Here is a 12,412-nt window from a genome sequence, read left to right on the forward strand (position 1 = left end):
GCGTCTCCCTCCTCCTCCTCCTCCTCCTGTGAGATTGGCAAGTACAGCTGTGGTCAAGCATAACCCCAAGCACGCCAAGGTCAACTTGATGAATGCAGCTCAGGCAGAGGACTCGTCAGATGTCATCATGGGTAACCTTCCTGTTAACGATGTTCCGGCAAAAGTTCTTTTTGACACTGGTGCATCGCATTGTTTCATTTCCAAACCTTTTGCATCGAAGTATGAGTGCGATTATCAGTATCTGCAAAATTCTTTGCAAATCGTGTCACCGGGCAAATAGATGACAGCTAATTTCTGCGTCCCGGATATTACTATCACGTTGGGCGACTACAAATTTCTAGCTTCTCCTATTGTTCTGGGCGACTCGGATATTGATCTTATTCTCGGGATGGATTGGCTTTCTAAGCACAAGGCGCATCTTGATTGTGCAGCCAGGCAGATTCAATTGACTCATTCGTCTGAGGATATAATTGTCTTTGCCGCTCGAGATAATACTATACGTCTGTTTTCTCTCAATGAGAAAGGTGAACTGGATGCTATCTCGCAAATTCCAGTCGTTTGCGAATATCAAGACGTATTTCCAGAAGAGCTTCCAAGAATGCCTCCGCATCCACCAGTTGAATTCATCATTGATCTTGAGCCTGGCATGGAACCAGTGTGCAAGCGTCCTTACAAGCTCGGACCTGAAGAGTTGAAGGAGCTGAAGAAGCAACTCGATATTCAAGAGAGAATGGGCCTCATCCGACCTAGTTCTTCTCCGTGGGGTTGTGGTGTTCTTTTTGTGAAGAAGAAGGATGGAATGGACCGCCTTTGTGTTGATTACCGTCCATTGAATAAGAAGACCATCAAGAATAAATACCCACTTCCCAACATCAACGAGCTGTTCGAACAACTCAAAGGTGCCCAAGTATTCTCCAAGCTTGATCTCCGTATGGGTTATCAACAGATTCGAATCCGTGAGCAAGATATTCCCAAGACGGCTTTCAGGACAAGCTATGGGTCATATGAATACACTGTCATGTCTTTTGGCCTCGTCAACGCTCCTCCGACTTTCTCTCACATGATGAACTTCAACTTCAACGCCTACACCAATGACTTTGTTTTGGTCTATCTCGACGACATTCTGGTCTTTTCGAAGAACAAGGAAGATCATGCCAAGCACTTGCGTTTGGTACTCGATAAGCTCAGGGAACACCAGTTCTATGCCAAGTTCTCCAAGTGAGAATTTTGGCTCGATGAGGTCCTTTATCTTGGTCATATCATCTCTGCCAAGGGCATTGCGGTGAATCCTAAGAAGGTGTCTGCAATTGTGAATTGGGAACCTCCTCAGAACGTGAAGCAACTCCGTAGCTTCCTCGGTCTCGCAAGCTATTGTCGAAGATTCGTTGAAAACTTTTCTAAGATCGCGAAGCCTCTCTCAAATATTCTCTAGAAGCATGTCAAGTACGTTTGGTCTCCAGAGTGTGACATTGCTTTCAACACTTTGAAAGAGAAATTGGTCACTGCTCCAGTTCTGACTCCTCCTGATGAATCCAAACCGTACGAGGTCTTTTGCGATGCCTCTCTCCAAGGTCTTGGCGCAGTGTTGATGCAAGAGAAGAAAGTTGTGGCTTATACCTCTCGCCAATTGAAGCCCAATGAGAAGAACTACCCCACTCATGACCTCAAGTTGGCGGCAGTTGTGCATGCTCTTTTGACTTGGAGACATCTCTTATTGGGAAGAAAAGTGGACATTTTCACTGACCACAAGAGTCTCAAGTACATCTTCACTCAGCCTAATCTCAACCTCAGGAAAACTCGATGGGTCGAAATGATTCAAGAGTATAATCTGAGTATCGAGTATACTCCAGGCAAGGCCAATGTGATTGCTGACGCATTGAGTAGGAAGGCTTATTGCAACAGTCTGATTCTCAAGCCTTATCAACCCGAGCTTTGTGAAGCTTTCCGCAAACTTAATCTGCAAGTTGTTCCTCAAGGTTTCCTCGCCAACCTTCAAGTATCTCCTACCTTGGAAGACCAGATTCGCCAAGCTCAACTTCTTGATGCTATGGTGAAGAAGGTGAAGATTGGGATTGCCAAGAGTCAACCCAAGTACAAGTGCTACCGCCTTGATGACAAGGATACTCTCTTCTTCGAGGATCGTATTGTTGTGCCCAAAGGTGACCTTCGTAAAGTGATCATGAACGAGGCTCACAATTATCTCCTCTCCATCCACCCTGGGAGCATGAAGATGTATCAGGACCTCAAGCAGGCTTATTGGTGGACTCGAATGAAGCGCGAGATTGCTCAATTCGTGAATGAATGTGATGTCTGCAGAAGAGTGAAGGCAGAACACCAAAGGCCAGCGGGTCTCCTCCAACCTATTGCCATTCCAGAATGGAAGTTTGACCACATTGAGATAGACTTCGTGACTGGGTTTCCAAAGTCCAAACGTGGCAATGATGCTATATTCGTTGTCATCGACAAACTCACTAAAAGTGGCTCATTTTCTGCCTATCAAAGAGTCAATCACTGCAGCTCAATTGGCGGAACTCTATACCTCTCGAATTGTCTCTCTGCACGGTATTCCTCAAGTGATCTCTTCAGACCGTGGCAGCATCTTTACCTCCAAGTTTTGGGATTCTTTTCAGAAGGCCATGGGCACCAACATCCGCTTCAGCACAGCTTTCCATCCTCAAACTAGCGGTCAAGTCGAGTGTGTCAACCAGATTCTTGAAGATATGCTCAGGGCATGTGTGATCTCCTTCGGCATGAAGTGGGAGGATTGTCTTCCTTATGCTGAATTCTCCTACAACAACAGCTTTCAAGCAAGTTCGGGCAAGGCCCCATTTGAAATTCTGTATGGCAGAACGTGTTGTACCCCTCTCAACTGGTCTGAAACCGGTGAACGTAAGCACCTCGGAAATGACTTAATCACAGAGGCAGAGGAAATGTGCAAAGTCATTCGAGATAACCTCAAAGCAGCCCAATCCCGCCAGAAGAGCTACTATGATAGTAAGCACCGTGATTTGGCTTTCGAGATCGGAGATCATGTTTACCTCCGCGTCTCTCCAATGAAAGGTACTCGCTGCTTTGGTATCAAAGGGAAGCTTGCCCCTAGATACGTGGGACCTTTCAAGATCGTCAGCAAGAGAGGCGATCTCGCCTATCAACTCGAGCTTTCTTCAAACTTTACAAATGTGCATGACGTGTTCCATGTCTCTCAGCTCCGAAAGTGTTTCAAGACTCCTGACCGCACCGTCAACTTCGAAGACATTGAGCTCCAAGAAGATCTCTCTTATCGTGAGCACCCCGTTGCTATTCTTGAAGAGAGTGAATGCAAGACTCGCAACAAGTCAATCAAATTCCTCAAAGTCAAGTGGTCACACCATTCCGACCGTGAAGCCACCTGGGAATGCGAGGATCACCTCCGTTCTGAGTACCCGACGTTCTTCCAGTCTTAGATCTCGGGACGAGATCCTTTCATAGTGGTGGAGTGTTGTAACACCCCAGATGTAAAAGTTCCCATTTTGGAAATATATCCATCTTGTTCTTCTTCTATTCTAAGTGCTTTTCCTCTTTGTGGGTTTTCTTTTTGGGTTTGTTTGGTTTGTCTTTGCTTTGTCATATCTCTTTTGGCATCCATTGTTGCACTATGCCCTCATCATATGTTTGCATCATGTGCATATCTATGTTTGTGTTGGGCTTATGCCAACTTGCTTTTCCATGACATTCACGCATGTTATGTTGTTGCATGATCTATGTGTGTTCCATGCATCACCACCTCCATGCATCACCACCTCTCCTTCTATTCCTTTCTTTTGACAAGTGCCACTTTCCCTTCTCTTTTAATGTTCATCTTCTCCCTGTAAATCTTGCACCATGTGTAAATCCTCTCTGCCAATTTTCAACTCAGTTGAATATGTTTTGGTTAGGTTAAAAATTGACTCAAGTTTGAATTTAATTCAAACTTGATTTAATTCTCTTCCTTTAAAAATCCCCAAAGCAATTTAATCAAATGGCCCATAACTCTAGGAGCTTGAGGATATTTTTATATCTGCAAAACTCCTCTCCTAGCCCCTGGCCTTTTTATTTTCCTTGCAGCTGCGTTTTAGTTAAACAGCAAATAAAGGGAAAGGAAAAGGCCTTACCTAGGCCTCCCGCAGCCAGCAGCCCACTTAGGCACCACAGCCAGGCGCAGCCCAGCAGCCCTTCCAGCCCACGCGTACAGAGGCGTCGTCAACCTACTGTACGGCGCACATCCAGCATGTCCACGTCGACAACCTCGTTGATTTGACAGCCGTTCGGCGTGCCTGGCCCCTATATATCATGTCCTAGACCTAACCCTATCCTCCCTCGACCGATCCCCCCTCCCCTTCTTCCCTCTCCGCCGCGAGGTGAGCCTCCACTCCCATGCCATCGCCCTGCCCACCATGCTCCGGCCGAGCTTGAGCTCGAGCTCAGGGTAGCTCGTCGCCGCGCGTCCGACCCCCTCGGCAGTCGTGGAGAGGAATGCCAAGTCCCTCTTCGTCCCTTGCCACCGCCCCCGCACTGCCACGGCCTCTGGATCGACCTCTTCGACCTGTCTCCTCCCTCTTCTTCACGGACCCGAAGCCTCGCCAAGTTTAGTACTGCTGCGCGTCGTCTCCGTCGAGTCCCCGGCCTCGTATTCTTGTCCTAGGTGAGCTAGGTGACCTACCTTCCGTCCCCGATCCTTCTTGTGCCGTCTAGTTCACCGAAGGCGCCGCTCCTTCCATGTTTTTCGCGTGTTCTCGGTGCTCCGGAAAGACCAGTAGCTTTATTGTAGTTGATGTTGTTGTCGTATCGTGTCCATGCCCTCCACCCCGGATCGTCTCGCCGCACTGCTTCCCTAAGTTAGGGCACGCGTTCGCGCACTCATCCGCTTGCAAAAGCTCCTTGCCATGGGCCTTTTCTTCCCTGCATACCGTGCCTCGTCATGGCCCCGAGCCGAGCGTGAGCTCGTGCCCGAGTGCCTGCACACTCGCGAGCCACCTCCACTCGCTCGCTGGAGTCCCCACAGGTTCCCGCACGCCCGCCTTTGTTCTGCTCTGTGAGTCGCGCCTCCTAGCTCGTCGCCGCTGGCGCCGGTGATTTCTGTGTTGCCACGGCCAAAGGCTCGGCCTTCTGGCGCTGGTTCAAAAGGAGTCATGCGCCTCTTTTAGTACACACACCTAGCTCTAGCGCACTGGTTAGCATGCCTCTTTGCTACCTAGGAGACCTAGGTTCGAGTCCCGGGTTCCATGTTTTAAGTGGTGGCTTTTTATTTTCATTGTGACTATGACGTCTTGGTCCCATTGTCAGCCACACACACTCGCAGGCCCACATGTCATACTCTCACATCCCTCGTATCTATTTCTTTTCCTTTATTAATCTTTTATTCCAGCGATTTCCATTTCTGGAATATGCTAGTTTTCCTTTTCAGGCAAGTCCAGATCTGGACATTCCAAATATGGAAATTGCCAATTCTGTCATATTCCCTTTAGGGCAGTTTTTCACTTATGGCACTTGTGATGTTTTTTCTACAGCAACCCCAACATATTATATTTGTTTTTGGGGTAGAAAAATCCCACCAATCTAGTGGTGCCATTATTTTCTGCATTTAAGAAAGTTTGCATACATGTCATTTTACATCATATTGCTGTTTTGGCATTTTTGTGTGATTTATTTCAACATGCTATGAGGTGGTTTGGCACATGGTTAGCTTCATTTTCATGTATACTTCATGTTAGAACTTGTTCCATGCCATAACATGCCTTGTAGTGAGTTAATCAAGCTTGTAAAGATGCCATGTTGAATCTGTTTTTGTCATGTCCTGGAATTTCTCTAAGTCTGTAATCTGTTTATGCTTTTGCCATGTTTACATGCTTGCAATTGTATTTTATGATCCCTTTTGGCTCAAGGTCACTAAGGGACTTTTGTTAAGATCTTTGAGTAAAGCTCCATGCCATGCTTTTCTTTGCCATGTTCAGTTCCTGTAGCATATAGTTTTCATGCTCCAAAGTGTGCTACCTGATCTGAAATTCCAGACAAGTGTTAATTTCACTAAGTCTGAGATCCGTTTACCAAATGCATTTTTGTCATGCTTGTTTGAACCTGTTAATGGATGAATTGGCCGTAGCTCAGTGCTCCTCTTTTGTTAAGCATCATGAATGGATCCCTGACATGTATTTTGTTGCCATGTTTGGGTGCTGTAGCATGTTCATCTTGTTGCATTTAGATGGCTACTTGCTGTATATCGCAGACCGGTGTCATATTTGAATTGCTTGCCATTTCCAAACCGTAACTCCGATTCCGGTGATCTTTATATTGTTTTCAAGCGATTTCATCTCACCTTTCCAGTGGCACACTTGGATTTCCAAGTTGAGGCCAGGTTCATTCTTTCCTTGTCAAATCTTGCATATGCATCGCATATCGCATCCTGCATAGCATACCATGTTTGCATCATGTTGTTTGAGTTTGCACGTGGTTGATTTGTGTCCTTGTTGCTTGTTTGTATTATTTGGGTAGAGCCGGGAGACGAGTTCGCTAACGAGGAGCCCGTTGAGTTTGCTTTCGAGGATCCAGTCAACTCTGACAACTTTGCAGGCAAGATGATCATACCCTCGAAATCACTACTATCTTTGCTTTGCAAGATGCTCGCTCTTTTGCTATGCCTATGCTACGATGCCTACCACTTGCTTATCATGCCTCCCAAATTGCCATGTCAAACCTCTAACCCACCATGTCCTAGCAAACCGTTGATTGGCTATGTTACCGCTTTGCTCAGCCCCTCTTATAGCGTTGCTAGTTGCAGGTGAAGATTGGAGACCGTTCCTTGTTGGAACATTATTTACTTGTTGGGATATCATTATATTGCCTTGTTATCTTAATGCATATATATATACTTGGTAAAGGGTGGAAGGCTCGGCCTCTCGCCTAGTGTTTTGTTCCACACTTGCCACCCTAGTTTCCATCATATCGATGTTATGTTCCCGGATTTTGCGTTCCTTACGCGGCTGGGTTATAATGGGAACACCATGATATTTCGCCTTGATTAAAGCTTTTCCAGCAATGCCCAACCTTGGTTTTACCATTTGCCACCTAGCCTCTTTTCCCTTGGGTTTTCGGAGCCCGAGGGTCATCTTATTTTAAGCCCCCCTGGGCCAGTGCTCCTCTGAGTGTTGGTCCGAACTAGAGTCCTGTGCAGCGCCCCCTCGGGGAAACTCGAGGTTTGGTTTTAGTTGTATGGAGAGCTTATCTGAGTGTGCCCTGAGAACGAGATATGTGTAGCTCCTATCGGGATTTGTCGGCACATTCGGGTGGTGTTGCTGGATTTGTTTTAACCTGTCGAAGTGTCTTGAAGAACCGGGATACCGAGTCTGATCGGAATGTCTCAGGAGGAGGTCTATTCCTTCGTTGACCGTGAGAGCTTGTCATGGGCTAAGTTGGGACTCCCCTGCAGGGATTTGAACTTTCGAAAGCCGTGCCCGCAGTTATGGGCAGATGGGATTTTGTTAATGTCCGGTTGTAGATAACTTGAACCTTAACTTAATTAAAATGAATCAACAATGTGAGTTACCGTGATGGTCTCTTCTCGGCGGAGTCCGGGAAGTGAACACGGTGTTGGAGTAATGCTTGCCGCAGGTTGCTCTCTAGTTACTCGTTCGCGCTTTGCCCTCTCTTCTCACTCTCTTTCGCGAACAGGTTAGCCACCATATATGCTAGTCACTTGCTGCAGCTCCACATACTTTACCTTGCCTTACCTATTAAGCTTAAATAGTCTTGATCGTGAGGGTGCGAGATTGCTGAGTCCCTATGGCTCATAGATTACTTCCAAACCAGATGCAGGGCCTGATGATTCCGTTCCAGATGACGCGCTTGAGCTCAAGTGGGAGTTCGATGAGGACTCACGCTGATATTACGTGTCTTTCCCTGATGATCAGTAGTGGTGCCCAGTTGGGGCGATCGGGACCGTGTCGCATGTTGGGTTTATCTTTTATTTTGGCGCCGTAGTCGGGCCATGAGTGTTTGAATGTTGTAATGCTATTTATGTACTTTGATTGACGTGGCGAGTGTAAGCCAACTATGTATCTCCCCTTTTACTATCTATATTACATGGGATGTTGTGAAGATTTCCTAACTTGCGACATTGCTTTCAATGCGGTTATGTCTCTAAGTCGTGCCTCGACACGTGGGAGCTATAGACGCATCGAGGGCGTAACATCATGGCAAGCCGGAAGCTCAAGCATTACTTCTAGGGTCATCCTATCACTGTGGTTAGCTCTGCTCCTTTAGGAGATATTATTCAAAATAGAGAAGCCATAGGACAAGTCGCCAAGTGGGCCATTGAGCTTGGGTCTCATAATTTAAAGTATGTGCCACGTACGACCATTAAGTCTCAAGCAGTGGTGGACTTCATTAATGATTGGACGGAGTTGCAGATACCTGAAGAGAAGCCAGACAACACTTATTGGACGATTCATTTCGATGGGTCCAGACAGTTGGAAGGCTTGGGGGCTGGAGTTGTTTTAACTTCCCCTCGAGGTGACAAGTTTTGTTATGTGCTGCGATTGATGTTCCCTTGTACTAACAACGTAGCCGAATATGAGGCCTTACTCCATGGTCTTCGAATGGCTAAAGAGATGAGTTTAAGCCGGGTACAGTGCCTCGGCGACTCATATTTGGTGGCTCAGCAGGTATCAGGCAAGTGGGACTCTAAGGACCCTATCATGGTGGCTTATCGCCGTGAGGTTGACGCTATTGTTGGGCACTTCAAGGGTTATCAAGTGGAGAACATTGACCGCGGAAAGAATGAGGCGGCTGATGCTTTGAGCCGGTTGGGATCTCAGCGTAAGCCGGTGCCACCTAACACTTTTCTAGATGTTCTGCATAACCCTTCTGTCAAATTGCCTACAAAGGAAGATTTGGCCGTTCTAGACCTGGAGGCACAATTGGTGGCGGCTCTTCATGTCATTCCAGATTGGACAGTACCGTATTTGGCTTATATGACCCGGGGTGAGTTGTCGGAGGATGAGACCTTGTCTCGACAGATAACCCGACGGTCTAAGTCAATGACAATTTCCAATGGTGAGTTGTATCATCACAGCATCACTAGAGTGTTTCAACGATGTGTCTCTCCTAAAGAAGGTCAAGAAATTCTTCATGAGATCCATGAAGGGGATTGTGGCCATCACGCCGGTTCAAAGTCTCTTGTGGCCAAAGCTTTTCGTCATGGTTTTTACTGGCTAACTACTCACGCTGATGCAGAGAATCTGGTCAGGAGGTGCGATGGGTGTCAAAAATTTTCACAACGAGCGCATGTGCCTGCTCAAGAATTGCGGATGATTCCAATTACTTGGTCGTTGGCAGTCTGGGGGCTTGACATGGTTAGACCTTTCAAAAGATCCGAGGATAAAAACACACATCTTTTGGTGGTAGATGACAAATTCACAAAATGGGTTGAGGTAGAGCCGGTTAGTAAGTGTGATGCAGCCACGGCGGTTCAGTTCATGAAAAAGGTGATCTTTCGTTTTGGCTTTCCACACAGCATCAAAACTGACAATGGTACTAATCTGTCCAAGGACGCTATGGAGGAGTTTTGTCAACATGAGCATATCCGGCTTGATGTTTCGTCAGTAGCTCACCCCCAATCCAATGGTAAAGTTGAGAGAGCAAATCAGGAAATCTTAAAAGGTCTCAAGCCCCGGCTTATGGTTCCTTTACAACGGACGCCGGGTTGTTGGGTAGAGGAGTTACCCTCAGTGCTATGGAGCATCAATACCACTCCTAACAGGTCTACGGGTTATACTCCTTTCTTCATGGTTTATGGAGCAAAAGCAGTCCTGCCTAGTGATATCCGTCATGACTCGCCCCACGTGGCGGCTTACGTTGAAGATAATAATGAACAAGCCCGACAAGATGCACTTGACTTGTTGGATGAGGAGCGAGATTTGGCAACAGCCCGATCAGCAATTTATCAACAGGACCTGCACCGTTATCACAACCGTCGGGTTAGGTCCAGAACCTTTCAAGAAGGTGACCTGGCGCTTCGGCTCATCCAGGATCAGTCTGATGCACACAAGCTATCCCCACCTTGGGAAGGACCCTTTGTGGTCAGCAAGAACTTGAACAATGGGTCATATTACCTCATCAACGTTCGAGAGCACAAAGACTCACGTAAGTCGGAGGAAGAGACCCACCAGCCGTGGGATATTGCTCATCTTCAGCAGTACTATACTTGAGCCACCGGCTCTCATAATGTACATACCGTGACATTGTATATATTATGATAAGTAATAAACCAGGACCTCTGTCCTTTTCATTTACAATGATCATATATCTTTATTATTCTAATTATTTGAACGACCATTCGGGGGCTGATCGTATCCGAATCTAGCTTAACCCTTTTGGTCCGGCTCATGATCGTGTTCGAATATAGCCGTAAACCTCATGGTCACTAGGGGCTTCCTGTTCAAACATAGGTCGTATTCGAACCAAAGAGAACATAGCTGTCGAAACCCTCTTGATCAGCGAAAAGCCAAACTCACTATGGGGCTTCTTGATCGTATCTGAATCACAACTTAACCCCTTTTGGGTCCGACTTGGATTGTATTCGAATCAAGGTCGTTAAAAACCTCTCAAGGTCATTTGGGGGCTTTCTATTCAAACATAGGTCGTATTTGAACCAAAGAGAACATAGATGTCGGTACCCTCTTGTGACACTCTAAAATTTTTATTTGGTTTTTATCAAAAACTTTGTGGTTTTTGAGGAGAGGCTATTTAAAATTTTTCTTTTTCAGAAAAACCTTCCACTTAAAAACTTCCTTTGCTTTGGCAAGGATTTTATTTTTTCAAACCTTGGTGTTTGATCTTTTGAAACTTCTTCTCTCTTGGTTCTCTCTCAAATTTAATTTTTGAGTTTAAATTGTTTTCTTTTAAAATGAAACTCCATGAAAATTTGGGGATTTTCATATCTTGGAACCACCCTTGACTTTGCATTGTTCCCATGTGGTAAAACCCCTCCAAAACCTCCCCTACACCTTGTGATCAACCTAAGTCCTCTGTCCCAACTAATCCAAACAAGTTTTGGATTTTATTCTAATTATTTTTCCTCTCAAAACAAATCTGAAAATTATTTTGAGCCCAAATGATTTTCAAAGCAAGTACCCTTTTGCATTTGAGTTTGGTTCCCAAACCAACTCTCCTGGATAGTCCTTTGTACCCAGAACCCAGAACCATCTTGATCCACTCCTCCTCTTTTCAAAATTTTCAAAATTTAGTCTCTGCAAGTTTGGACCAGATTTGCCAAATTTGATGAAATTCATATCTACACTGCTCCAAAAATTCCACCAAAAATCATGCAGCCTACTTGAGCAATGAGAAGCCACTCCACCAAAAATCAGCTCAAGGAAAAATCACCAGAGGCCAAATTCTTTCTGTCGAACACCTTGCGGGCACTGTTACTGTTCAAAATTCAGAAAAATTCAGTCTTCAGTGTCATTTTTCGTTCGTCAGCTTCACTCACGCGTTCACAGTGCATTTGGCACGTTCCTCTCCGCCTCTTCCTACTGTCTGGAGCACCACACGCTCACTTGGCCTCTTCCTGGCGTCGGTGGCACGCTGGCCCGCCCTCGCCGGAGTCTTCTGCGGCGTCGGGACCTCCCGTGGCGGCTGACAGGGGACAAGAACGGCAGCTCAACGCCGTTCCGCGCCGCCCATCGCCCCTCTGCTCTCCGCGTGGCCTCATGCGTGCCAGCGCACGCCCGTGGCACCGCCACCGTGGCCGGCAAGCACGGGACGCGCTCCCTGCCGCCGACGGGCCCGCGCCGCCCCATTCTGTCAAACTCACCCCCAAAGCACCAAACTCCAGCTCGATTAGCACCAAAACGGAACCGTGGACCTCCATGATCACGCTCAACGTCCTAATTACCCCGACCGAGCCCTGCGCCGCCGTAATCACTCGCCGGAGATTCCCGTTCACGGCAACCGCCTCGGGCCGCCTATATAAAGGGCCCCCGAGCTCACCCTCGTGCACGCCTCATCCCCACTCCTCACCAACGCCACGCCAGGCCACTAGGGGGACCCCTAGGAGGTCTTCCCCCTCAACTCCGGCCGCCCCGATCCGCCTCGGCCTCCACCACGATTCGCTCCGGTGAGGCCATCTCCGGCGCCCAAACCCCGTCCGTCACTCCCTCTAGCTACCAGGAGCCTAACCCCCTCCTCAATTTGATCTCTGCAACCCTCTCCGACAAGTCCCTCGACCACCCGAGCCGCCGTCCGCCGGAGCAAAGCTCGCCGTCGACGTGGTACTCGCCGGCGACCACCACCACCACCAATCGACGCGGAAGGGTGCCCTGAGCACGGAGGTACCCTCCGATCCCCCTGCCTCGCCGTGGATCACCGCCGGCGACCGCCGCGGCTCTCGGGCACTGGC

This window comes from Triticum dicoccoides, chromosome 1A (assembly GCF_002162155.2).
Source record: "Triticum dicoccoides isolate Atlit2015 ecotype Zavitan chromosome 1A, WEW_v2.0, whole genome shotgun sequence".
In the NCBI taxonomy this organism is placed as follows: Eukaryota; Viridiplantae; Streptophyta; class Magnoliopsida; order Poales; family Poaceae; genus Triticum; species Triticum dicoccoides.